We start from the raw sequence: 13,785 nt of genomic DNA, 5'->3' as shown, positions 1-13,785 counted from the left end.
AAAGCTGGCAGGAGTCGGAAGCCCACTCTGCCAGTGGGAAATGTCTTTTCCGTCCCTATGCCTCTGCAGGTAACAGTCACACACATTCATAGAGGAAGCAGATTCTTTTGGCTAATAGCTCACCAGTCTTCCTCCTTATATTTACCTGTATTACCATTTCCCTTTTCCACTATTTTTTACTCATGTGTGCAATCTGTTTTTCCTAATTCTGATTATCCTCACACTTTCCACCTCAAATCCCAGCAACTGGACCAAGTGGTGGAAAATGAGCGTGGTGACCGCTCGTACCTCGGAAAACTCGTACATTAATGCACTCGTAGGTCAAAGTACCACTGTAGCTGTGAAAGGAAGGAGGAAGACAGTGAACAATGACTTACTTGGTCGGCTACTGTTTAGATACAAGCCGTTGTAGTGTGTTGAGTCTGGGTGAAGGGAGAGCTCACTAACTCCAGTTACAACAGAAATCATATAAGCACAGACACGTTTCCAAAACTCCTGCTTTTTATTTTGTTTGCAACAGCGTTATGGGTTAGTCAAAGACACCTAAAAATGAGCATCAGAAAATAAAAAGCCTCGGCCTCCACACACGCAGTAATAGCGGAAATATGCAGTGCCGGTCTTTTCCCAAAATACCGCTCTGCTCTAATAGAAGCATAACATATTTCACCTGTTACACCGTGTGTAACGTGTCTTTCGTTAAAGCCTGTGTAAAGTACATTAGTGTAGACACTTATAGACAGGTGCGGCTTATTTATGTTCAAAATAAAAATATTTGTAAAATTCAGGCTTATATAAGGGTGCGCTTTATAGTCCGGAAATTACGGTACACTTTTTCTACCAGGTTTATAAGAAGCGTTCTTATTTGAACTGAATTGTGTTTGTGTGTAGTTACCAGCAGATGATAAGATTTATTTGGGACAGAATTTCGGGGGACGACGGCTGAACTGGAAGAACGGCTGCGATGGAGAAACTAGCGCTAGAGCCACATCCGGAGCATCAGGTGAGTCTGTAGTGAATGTAGTCTGTGTCCTTTTTCAGCTCTCTCCTGTGTTCATGTTGTGAAAATATTCAAAGCAGGTTGTGATTGTAGGTGTTGTTCTTGAAACTTAATTCAGTTTAATGCATGAGCATTTTTAGTCATGACACATCATGTCTCTTGTGTTTCAGTAAAACTGGACGCAGTGCCAGACTCGACTACAAACAAGCCTGCGCTATCAGAGGAGGAAATGGAGAAACGCTCTAAATCCATTATTGAGGAGTTTCTACACATAAATGATTACAAAGTAATGATCTCATGCAGTGTCTTATGATCACATTTAGTTGAATACACATCGGTTATTATTTTGTTACTGCATCATATAATCGTGGTGGGTTCGTGTGCAGGAGGCATTGCATTGCGTGGAGGAACTGGACCAGGGCGAGATACTGTACGTTTTTGTTCGGGTGGGTGTGGAGACCACGCTGGGCGAAACCAGATCACACGTGACCACATGGGTCATCTGTTCCATCAGCTGCTGCAGGCTGGGATCCTCTCCACATCTCAGTTTTTTAAAGGGTGAGTGACATTCCTGCACCACACAGCTCCGTCTCCCACTGGCGCCAGAGACACTACTGTCTGCGTCATGAGATGTCCACAGCTTGATGACATATTTACACCCAATGGGGTTATTGTAACATTATTATGAATACGCTTGTGTTTACATTTGGTCATTTTCACAGAATTTTATAAGAGAATCAGAATCCTTTAATAAGACTTTTGTCTGTGTTTTTTTGCTCTCTTTTCCCCCATTTTCTTATCTATCCTTGTTTACACAGGTTCTCAGAAACCCTCGAGATAGCAGATGATATGGCGATTGACATTCCTTATGTATGGCAGTACATAGCGGAGCTCGTTAATCCTGTGCTTCGGGAAGGAGGAATCTCTTTGAAAGAATTATTAATGTATTTACAGTTACATTTGAGACTTTACATATACATTTTTTGCTGGAAAGGAAGTTGGTGTTTGTTTTTAATTGTTGATTTCTTGTGAATTCCAGTGAATTTAGCAAACCACTACTTCCTGTGGCAAGAGCCGGCATATTATTTGCAGAAATATTGCAGCTTCTCTGCAAACAAATGGTGAGCTGTGAGATCTTCTATAGAACATGACTGAAAAAAGGAAAGTGTTTTGTCATACTAGTTGAAACAGGTTCTTTTTTGTTCAAGTCATTGCTGTGTTTTTCTTCACTTTAGAGCCAAAAGGAAGTGGAGGCCTTATGGAGGGACTCTAAACTGAGCTGTGCTGATTTTCTTCCTGAAACCGTGGATGGGAACAACTTCATTACTGAGCAGGTGAGCTGTTGGCTGCACACTAGATTTAGACTCCACTGGAAGATCTGCACCAAACAGGATCCAGTGGGCAGTTGATTTTCTACTATTTGAATAATAATAAAAGAAGAGCTGAGTAAAAGTGACAGCATAGTTATTTTATGAAATCATTTCGCTTGAAAATTGATATGAAATACTATTGTTTATGTCTGATCTAATCGCTTAGCTCGGCATATTTTTGGCTGGTTGTTACAGAGGGCTTTTAAAAATGTGCAATAATCAATATGGGTTAAAAATCATACTGTGATCAATTTCATTTGTTAGTATAAGAACATTGTCAGTGAACTCAAATGGCAGCTCGTCTGATCAGAAAAGAGAAAAGTGTTTGTGTTTGTGGTGTAAAAAGCAGTGTGTTGGTTGGTAGACTTGATGCAGTTTTATTTCTAAACCAGCACAAATGCTGCCTTTAAGAAGAACATCTTCAGAGGGTTTTTTTCTCGTCCTGGTATCATAAGTGTAGATAAACATAGGTTGTGTTTAATTGACAGCCCTGATGAAGTCTGATGACCTGAAGAGGGTGGAGCTGAGACTTCAGGCAGCAGACGGACTTCTGAGGAGGAACATCAGCACCACACGAGAGGTTAGAGGTCACACAACCTGTAATTAATCCTGGAGGAATTAAGTGTGATTAGAGAGATAGTGTTTTAAATGTGTGTGTGAGTGTGTGAGTGTGTGAGTGTGTGAGTGTGTGTGTGTGTGTGTTTGTGTGTGTGTGTGTGTGTGTGTGTGTGTGTGTGTGTGTGTGTGTGTGCGTGTGTGTACTGAAAAATGTATTTAATTTGTTTATTGTGTGAATTGCCAATTTATTATTATTTATTTTTATATTGTATTTATGTATGTGTGTCTGCCTTTGAGCACAGGTGAGAACTCGTTCGATGTCCAGCTGCTCACTCATCACAGGTAAATTCCCGGGTTGAACCTAACGCTCCCAGCACCTCAACTCCGCTTGTTTCTCTGCCCAGGTCCAGCGCACCTACAACACGGCCTGCCCAGGTATCGTTCACAAGGCATCTGAAAAATGTCAAAACCTGTGCTTGACTCTTTCAGAGATATCAAATGTTCTAGGTCTTCCTTTCTGCTGGGTCAGTCAGTCCTCCAGCATTGCAAATAAAAGATGGCTCACCATTTTACTTTGAGCTTTACAGTGAGCAAGATAAAGACACAGTCCTACATTTTGGTTTTACTGAAAGGAATATGAAGATTCCAGTAGATGTTCAGTACAATGGCCTTGCTTACAGGAAGGGCCAGTTTTTTGTCATGAAGTATGATGAGTCAGTGGAGTTTGGTGAACTTCTGCTGATTTTGTTAAGGATGATTCAGCTCTTCATTTTCTCATGAGAGTTTATGATGCTGAATTTATTTCTTACTACCACATGTACCACATGTAAGACAGAGTGCAGACTCATCAGTGAACTGATTGACTTGTGGACATTGTCATCTTATGTGAAAAATGGTTACCAGATTATTCCACTGAAGCACAGCATCTTGTCAGACTGAATGCCTTCATTTCATTGGACCAGAGACCAAACTCTTTGTGTGTGTCTTCACAGATATGGCTGAATCACAGCTGCTAAAGAACATAGGGGATGTGATAGCAGGAGTGCTTCTGGACCTTTCTGATCAACTTGTTAAGTCCGTTGAAGATACTTTGAAAACACTTGGTGCAGCAACCACAGATGATTTAAAGAACATCACAGAAAACGATTTGCTGCCAGTGTTAAAGCCCATACAAGCACGAAGACTGGTTGCTGCCTGGACCCAAAATAGTGAGTATAGAACAATGTCACCACACCACCCAATGGCACACTTGTTAACATGATGTTAAGGTTAGAATATGAATTTTTATGAGTCTAATGATGATGTGATCATCATTATTTCCTGAATAAATAAATGTTGTTATTATGCAATAGGGGACTGTATCAAAAATTGTAATTTTTAAAATGCAATCTGTTAGACAAATTGCATTTTGTTTTTACTATTTTGTGTGACCTTAATGTCTCCAAATGCGTCTATACAGTGTGTAATTTAGCAAAACAGAAAAAGCATTACTCAATGTTTAATACTTTCATATCTTCTTTTTAGTCTCCGGGACTTCAACACCAAAATCTGTGTATTCATCTCCAGTGGTTGTCTTTCCCTCTGCACCCACAATTTCTTCTTCACCAGCATCATCCACCTCTACATCATCTTCAGGAATCTGTACACCATTAATACCAAACTGCTTAGAGCGATTTGAAATCCCATGGCAGAGGCTCCCTGAGGAGTTAATACAGAACTTGGAAAGACAGAAAAAACCAAGTGCAAGACAATGAAGAGAAATGGTGAGGATCGTGGTCTCTGAAATGATGATTTGCAAGAATCCAACCAAACACAACATAACAGAGAGAGCAAAAAGGATGGTGGCCAGGTATCCAAAGTCTCTGCAAGATGTGATTGATGACGACGTTATTGGACCAGGATATCGTTGTTGTGGACAATGTGATAAAGGTGTGTTACAGACTCTACAGATGTTTTTGTTGTTGAAACAATTGTTACACTTCTGAATGTCAGTGAAAAGTTTTTAACAATTTGGAGTTTTACTAAACAAGATTTGTTAAAGTTCCTGTTCATTTTTTTTGCTTGTTAGTTCCAGGAGTTTCTTAGATGATAATTTTCCTACAGTAATTGTGCATTCTAATGATGTAAAAAGGGGCTGCATGTACATCACTAGCTAGCATTTTATAAATCAAACACTTCTGTAAAGTTTTGCTTTTTTTTTCAGTTACATGATGCAGTTTGAAGATGTAGAGTTTCAGCTTTACTGCACAGTTCTGTGTGTAAAATAAGTCAAAGTCATTTTTTTCCAGGAATTTCTTGAATTCAGATTTTATTGAAATAAAAAAATAGTTTATTTTCCTATAACTACATTTGCATATTTTAAAATAAGGAACATTTGTAGTTCAAACAGCAGCAATAACACTTTAAGTTCTGAAAGTTCTGGTAAAGGTGTTTGTAAATTGTCTGCCACAGTCGATGTAAAATATAATGTGTGCTCAACTTCTAACACTGGTTTTGCTCAATTTGAAGAGAACTCATTGAGACAGTCGTTGGTGATTTGAGTGAAATGTTTAATATTTGATGTTCAAAACCTCATAGATGATAAATAAAATACTTTATATGAAATATAAGGTGGACACTTGTCTTGCATTTATACATTTTAATAAATGAATGCATTGTGTATTAAGCTTACAGAATAGACGGATTAAAAGAACTCCTTCTGAAAAAGGAAACTTCTAGGCAGACTTAATACTTTACTTGGATTTAAAGATTATTTGTATGAATGAAATGAGGCAGTAGTTGATCATTCATTGTGAAATAACCAGCAAAAGATGATCATATTTCATATATTCCATCAGGTAAACTCTTTGATAGCTCATAAAAGTTTTCCATGTCATCTCTAAATTATTATTTATCATAATTATTAAAAAGGGGAAACTGCAAAGCATTTTTTTTTATAAATTCTGGGAATTTTTACAGAATAAAATTGTATTGTATTTGATCATTTTTGATTTTACAGGGAATAGATGTTGTTTTGTGGCACAAACTTAATTTTATAAGTTGTTTTCTTGTTCATTTTAAGGAAAAACATTGTTTTTTCCTAAAGTTAAAACTTTTTCTTTTACAGTAAAACATTGACTCCAGCACCAGATTTAACCGTAGAAACAACAATGACAATGCCTGCCAACCGTAAAGAAAATAATGTTTTACCCCTCATTTTACGGTGGAATTCTGGCAACCCCAGCTGCCAGCGTTTTACTGTAGAATCTACGTTTTTTTTTTACAGTGTAAGAAACATTATATCTATATCTTCTCTGAGCAGAGAAGCTCGTCCATGCGTTCATGACCTCCAGAATAGACTACTGTAATGCGTTACTAGGTGGATGTCCTGCATCATTAATAAACAAGCTACAGTTAGTTCAGAATGCAGCAGCCAGAGTTCTTACAAGGTCAAGAAAATATGATCACATAACCCCAATCTTATCGTCCCTACACTGGCTTCCTGTTAAGTTTCAAATAGACTTCAAACTACTGCTTCTTACTTATAAAACACTAAATAGTTTGGCTCCCATGTATCTATCCAGTCTTTTAACACGCTACAATCCACGCTCCTGAGATCTCAAAACTCTGGGCTTCTAGTAGTTCCTAGAATAGCAAAGTCCACTAAAGGCGGTAGATCATTCTCACATTAAGCTCCTAAACTCTGGAATAGTCTTCCTCACAGTGTTCGGGGCTCAGACACACTCACCCAGTTTAAGTGCAGATTAAAAACATATCTTTTTAGCAAAGCCTACACATAACACACATCACATCATAACCTTGTGCTCCAGAACATCTGATCACATGCACATTATCAACTTGTGCTGTTAATATCATGAACAGCAGCTACGCTAATTCCTCTCCACTGCTTCTCTTTCTCTCCCCATCCCGAGACACCCTGAGGTTTGGCCAGTTCAGTCACCTCACAACTATAGCAAAGAGTTTTTATTATTGACCGAGTAAATTCCAAGTGATTCAGTGCTTATGCTCAGAGACTGACCTGATTTTTTCAACTACTGCTGAATGTTTGTTTACATTCACAATATTCATTATTATATGCACATTATATTCCACATGGATCGTGCAGTACAGTGTACAAGTTGTTAATAACATTCTTGTGTATGTTTCTATTTTCTTTATAGTGATTAATCTGTAGGATAAATCATATAAATGTGGAAATCTTCATATAATAATCATAAAATGTATAATTTTAGAATATAAAAGTATGTTTAAATGTAGACCTTTAGGTACTAAAGCACCCTATTGCAATAAAGTATTATTATTATTATAATGACAAACTGTGTTTATAAAATTGATTTAAAATAAGGCTGTAATACTGCACTGCATTTAACTAATAATATTATTATTATTATATGCACATTATATTCCACATGGATCGTGCAGTACAGTGTACAAGTTGTTAATAACATTCTTGTGTATGTTTCTATTTTCTTTATAGTGATTAATCTGTAGGATAAATCATATAAATGTGGAAATCTTCATATAATAATCATAAAATGTATAATTTTAGAATATAAAAGTATGTTTAAATGTAGACCTTTAGGTACTAAAGCACCCTATTGCAATAAAGTATTATTATTATTATATGCACATTATATTCCACATGGATCGTGCAGTACAGTGTACAAGTTGTTAATAACATTCTTGTGTATGTTTCTATTTTCTTTATAGTGATTAATCTGTAGGATAAATCATATAAATGTGGAAATCTTCATATAATAATCATAAAATGTATAATTTTAGAATATAAAAGTATGTTTAAATGTAGACCTTTAGGTACTAAAGCACCCTATTGCAATAAAGTATTATTATTATTATATGCACATTATATTCCACATGGATCGTGCAGTACAGTGTACAAGTTGTTAATAACATTCTTGTGTATGTTTCTATTTTCTTTATAGTGATTAATCTGTAGGATAAATCATATAAATGTGGAAATCTTCATATAATAATCATAAAATGTATAATTTTAGAATATAAAAGTATGTTTAAATGTAGACCTTTAGGTACTAAAGCACCCTATTGCAATAAAGTATTATTATTATTATTATTATTATTATTATTATTATTATTATTATTATTATTATTATTATTATTATTATTATTATATGCACATTATATTCCACATGGATCGTGCAGTACAGTGTACAAGTTGTTAATAACATTCTTGTGTATGTTTCTATTTTCTTTATAGTGATTAATCTGTAGGATAAATCATATAAATGTGGAAATCTTCATATAATAATCATAAAATGTATAATTTTAGAATATAAAAGTATGTTTAAATGTAGACCTTTAGGTACTAAAGCACCCTATTGCAATAAAGTATTATTATTATTATTATTATTATTATTATTATTATTATTATTATTATTATTATTATTATTATTATTATTATTATTATTATTATTATTATTATTATTATTATTATTATTATTATTATAATGACAAACTGTGTTTATAAAATTGATTTAAAATAAGGCTGTAATACTGCACTTTATTTAACTGCCCGAAACAGATTTATTCTAGTTTTAAACATATTGATAGTCATTTTATTTATTTTTGTTGTATTTTGATGTTTTCAATTTCATTGCAGTAAATTATGACTTTATGTTTTTAATTTATTACCCAGTAAAAGCCTTGATATTTATAAATGTGTATTTAAAACACAGATATTTAAAAAAGAATAATACATCAAAAGATCTAATATCTACCAAACTACAAAAATCACTCAGTGTTAAATTGAGGTTTTTGGACATTTATTCCAGCTCATAAATCCTATAAAACATGCAGCATTAAACATGAACTTCCAGCAGATGAACATCTCATAATACTGTCTGGAAGTGAGAAATGTACAGGTTGTTTTACTCCATACACATGAACTTACTTTGATCAGAAACACAATCATACTCCAAATCAATTAATCAATAAAGTCAATAAAAGAATCCCAAACTGCTGTGTGTCTTGTCCTCGCTATTAATGACGTCATTAGAGCTCCACTACTTCTAATTACCTGCTGTGACAGTGAGCTCTAATACACATCACACTGCCACCTACTGGTCATTTATGATTCTGCAACATTCATAGAGTCACTCCGGTCAACTTCCGGTTCTCAACTCGGATTCACTCGCTTTATACACAGTTTACAGCCGTTTTATCTTATTTATGACTGTAATATCACTCTTCTCTCAGGAACAACAGAAAAGCTGTGAAGACATGATATTTTATCCGCTCTTTACCTCTGTAATGTGCGCATGCGCATAGTGTCAGGTTAAGAGAGACCGGGTTACGTCACAGACGGAGGGCGGGCATCTCCTGTGACGTCACAGTAAGGCAACGTCTATAATTGGGAACGTCTCTGTTTCTCTCATTTCCGAGGTTTTTGCTTGTGAGTAAAGAGGCATAAACATGGAGCTCTTCAGAAGGTTGAGAGTTTTTCAAACCAGAAGAACAAAAGAAAACTAAGCAGATTGCTGAAATGAAGGAGAAGCTGGAACACATGGAGAAAGTAGAAAGACTTGGATGCATTTTCTCTTCTAATGATAGAGAAGATAACAGAAGAGAAAGAAGAAAGCCATTCTGCTACAGACGGTGCAAAAGCTGGAGGCTACTTTGGCTTCTGAGCGAAAGCAGCAGGAACAGGACATAACTGAGAGAAGCCAGAGCTGGGCGAGAGAACAAAAGAAAGTGGAGGAACATGTTGCTCAGCTTGAGGTCACTTTGGATCAGACCACCATGGAGCTCCAGGATACTCAGAATCACTGTGAGAAAGTAAAAATAGTGCAGAGCAGGAGAGATCATTTGATCAGAGAGAAAGAGCGACTGGAGGAACGTGTTGCTCAGCTTGAGTTTATTTTGGATCAGACCACCATGGAGCTCCAGTCTTCCTGAAAATCAATGAGGAACTGAGAAAACTGTAGAATGTGAGAGAGAGCTGGACGAGAGAACAAAAGAAAGTGGAGGAACATGTTGCTCAGCTTGAGTTTATTTTGGATCAGACCACCATGGAGCTCCAGGATACTCAGAATCACTGTGAGAAAGTAAAAATAGTGCAGAGCAGGAGAGATCATTTGATCAGAGAGAAAGAGCGACTGGAGGAACGTGTTGCTCAGCTTGAGGTCACTTTAGAACAGACCACCATGGAGCTCCAGGATACTCAGAATCACTGTGAGAAAGTAAAAATAGTGCAGAGCAGGAGAGATCATTTGATCAGAGAGAAAGAGCGACTGGAGGAACGTGTTGCTCAGCTTGAGGTCACTTTAGAACAGACCACCATGGAGCTCCAGTCTTCCTGAAAATCAATGAGGAACTGAGAAAACTGTAGAATGTGAGAGAGAGCTGGACGAGAGAACAAAAACAACTGGAGGAACGTGTTGCTCAGCTTGAGGTCACTTTGGATCAGACCACCATGGAGCTCCAGTCTTCCTGAAAATCCATGAGGAACTGGAGAAAACTGTAGAATGTGAGAGAGAGCTGGACGAGAGAACAAAAGAAAGTGGAGGAACATGTTGCTCAGCTTGAGGTCACTTTGGAACAGACCACCATGGAGCTCCAGTCTTCCTGAAAATCAATGAGGAACTGAGAAAACTGTAGACTGTGAGAGAGAGCTGGACGAGAGAACAAAAGAAAGTGGAGGAACATGTTGCTCAGCTTGAGTTTATTTTGGATCAGACCACCATGGAGCTCCAGGATACTCAGAATCACTGTGAGAAAGTAAAAATAGTGCAGAGCAGGAGAGATCATTTGATCAGAGAGAAAGAGCGACTGGAGGAACATGTTGCTCAGCTTGAGGTCACTTTGGATCAGACCACCATGGAGCTCCAGTCTTCCTGAAAATCCATGAGGAACTGGAGAAAACTGTAGACTGTGAGAGAGAGAGCTGGACGAGAGAACAAAAACAACTGGAGGAACGTGTTGCTCAGCTTGAGGTCACTTTGGATCAGACCACCATGGAGCTCCAGTCTTCCTGAAAATCAATGAGGAACTGAGAAAACTGTAGACTGTGAGAGAGAGCTGGACGAGAGAACAAAAGAAAGTGGAGGAACATGTTGCTCAGCTTGAGGTCACTTTGGAACAGACCACCATGGAGCTCCAGTCTTCCTGAAAATCCATGAGGAACTGGAGAAAACTGTAGAATGTGAGAGAGAGAGCTGGACGAGAGAACAAAAACAACTGGAGGAACGTGTTGCTCAGCTTGAGTTTATTTTGGATCAGACCACCATGGAGCTCCAGTCTTCCTGAAAATCCATGAGGAACTGGAGAAAACTGTAGAATGTGAGAGAGAGCTGGACGAGAGAACAAAAGAAAGTGGAGGAACATGTTGCTCAGCTTGAGGTCACTTTGGAACAGACCACCATGGAGCTCCAGGATACTCAGAATCACTGTGAGAAAGTAAAAATAGTGCAGAGCAGGAGAGAGATCATTTGATCAGAGAGAAAGAGCGACTGGAGGAACATGTTGCTCAGTTTGAGCCCACGTTGGACTTTAAAGAAAAACAAGAGGACGAAGAGAGAAAACTAAACTTGACATAGAGGAGAGGAACAACTTACAGCTTCAGACCAACAGGGGGCTCCAGGATACCCAGAATCTCTGTGAGGAAGAAAAGAAGACTTCAGAGAATAAAACAGATCATTATATGAGAGTCCGAGGCGATGGGAGGAAATTGTTGCTCAGCTGAGACAAGAAAACATTCAAAAGAAAAGGAGAAATAGAAAAAAAGAAGACAAGAGAAACAGAGAGTCTGAACACTTTTACTACAGCGAGACACAATAAACACTATTAAATAAATAAAGATTTTGAATTTCAATCATGTCTAATGTCTCTTCATCACAGAGAGCATTCAATGATGGTATTTTTTCTTGAAATCCACTTTAGTAAAGTCAGTGATGTTTGATGTCCTTAAAGAAAAGGAATTTGACAGAAACTGAAGTTGAGGTATTTTCTTGCAGCTTTAGTGCTTTGTTCATTTTGAGCTCTGAAAGCAATATAGCTGACAGTTAATGTGGGGCAGAACCTGATTCACTTAAACATCTGTACTTTATAATTAATCACATGGATTGGCACAAGAAAGTGGATGATCTTTCAGCAGTTATTCTGACAGGGTTAACACTGGATTCACCTCACAACACCTGAACACTACTGCTGGATGGAGCAGCGGGTGCGTGCACGAGCGGCGGTTGGTGAATGGAGGGTGGAGCCGGGGGGAAACGAGCGGTGAGAAGCAGATCTGTGGCTGATGGGACTAATCAGTGTGCTCTGTTTTAGTGACTGGTGATGAGGAGAAAAAGGAGAAAGACACAAGCAGAGCTGAGCATGTGTGTGTGTGTGTGTGTGTGTGTGTGTGTGTGTGTGTGTGTGTGTGTGTGTGTGTGTGTGTGTGTTTGTGTGCGTGCGTGCGTGCGTGTGTGTTGGGGTAACAGTAGTCCACTGAAAAGCACAGTTTAATACTGTGTGCTCATGTGTGTATCAGTGTTCTGATTTATTCAACTGAAACGTTGGTGTAGGTCACAAGAGTGTGTGTGTGTGTGTGTGTGTGTGTGTGTGTGTGTGTGTGTGTGTGTGTGTGTGATGTAAAGTGTTTGAGTAAATGTACTTTGTTACTGTACTTGAGTAACTATAAGTGACTTCCTGTCTGATGAACTGTTCTGTATTGGTCCTGTTTACTTCCATAGTAAGAAATGTAGACCTGAGATCCTGATTATTGGTCTTTTATTACCCATAAGGCAGTGGTTTTTAACCTTTTTTGAGGCGTGACTCATTGTTTACATGAAGAAAACACATCATGTTGTGCATGTAGGGGAAATTGCAGTTTAGACACAGAAGCTTTGTGTATGTGAGGATCCTCTATAATTATTTGGAGAAAGAGTCTGGTGTCATTATGCCATGGCTTGGGAAGTCGGGATGTTGTTAATAAATGTGAACTGATTTAATGTCATACAGTGTGTCTGTGTTCTACATTACAGTGGGGTCTGAGGTTCGGTTCCCAGCGTGTTGTTTCCTTACATTTTTTTATCCAGGGCCCAAAATCTTTCCACTGATCTCTCACACATTTAGAAAGTGATCTATGCAGAGCTGAACATCTCACCATGAATGATGAACAACCTCATGCATGTTGTGAGTTTTACTTAGAATCTACTTTGACTTCACTTCTGTGTTCATTCCAACCTCATTTATGTCGTCAGTCTGATTAGAGAGCAAACAGAGTGTAAGTGATTCTTCACTGCAAGAAAGAAAAGAAGTTTGCAAATGCTGTTAGATCGGTAGGGCAACCATCCAGGTCTGGATTTGTTTTAACACACTAGAAATAGTGAGTTCTGTCCCGTCCCTACCTGTGTTTTTCTTGTTCTGACTTCTGCTTCAAATTCCTACATGTTCTATGAAAACCAATTTACAGTCCTTTTCTTATTCTTCTTTGTCTTTTATTTGTTTCAGTGTTTCTTTGACATACAATACAATACAATACAATACAATACAATACAATACAATACAATACAATACAATACAGGTGTGAACCTACCTGTCATGATGAGTGTATGTGTAAATTATCCGCTAGGTGGCAGTAATGGCACACTTACCGGTAAGCTGTAGAAGAACTCATGTAGAAGTGATGATGTTACAGTGCAGTTGTTGCATGTGCAGACCTGTGATGGAGTAAAAGAGATGTTCCTCACTAAGAGTTTTCTACACTGAAGTAAGAAACATACAGAGAGAGAAGACAATTGTGTCTTGTTGTTGGTGATGTATTTTATCTAAACAGTGTATTTTCAGTCTGTGGTAACGTTTTTTTATTTCTGCAGACTTTCCTGATGCCCCCAAACT

At 37.7% G+C, this 13,785-nt stretch overlaps 1 protein-coding gene across 2 annotated transcripts in view; it reads left to right on the top strand.

Moving 5' to 3' along the window:
• LOC124384638 (eukaryotic translation initiation factor 4 gamma 3-like) overlaps positions 1-13,785 on the top strand; it is a 1,295,064-nt gene that overhangs the window by 405,437 nt on the left and 875,842 nt on the right. For both annotated transcript variants that reach the window (XM_046847666.1, XM_046847667.1), the window contains exon 3: positions 922-1,000. The gene's annotated coding sequence lies outside the window, so the exon portion shown is untranslated. The remainder of the gene's footprint in view (positions 1-921; positions 1,001-13,785) is intronic.

The sequence above is a fragment of the Silurus meridionalis genome, chromosome 4, assembly GCF_014805685.1.
Source record: "Silurus meridionalis isolate SWU-2019-XX chromosome 4, ASM1480568v1, whole genome shotgun sequence".
In the NCBI taxonomy this organism is placed as follows: Eukaryota; Metazoa; Chordata; class Actinopteri; order Siluriformes; family Siluridae; genus Silurus; species Silurus meridionalis.
Note: the sequence above shows the minus strand (reverse complement) of the source record. Positions and strands in the feature narration are given on the sequence as shown.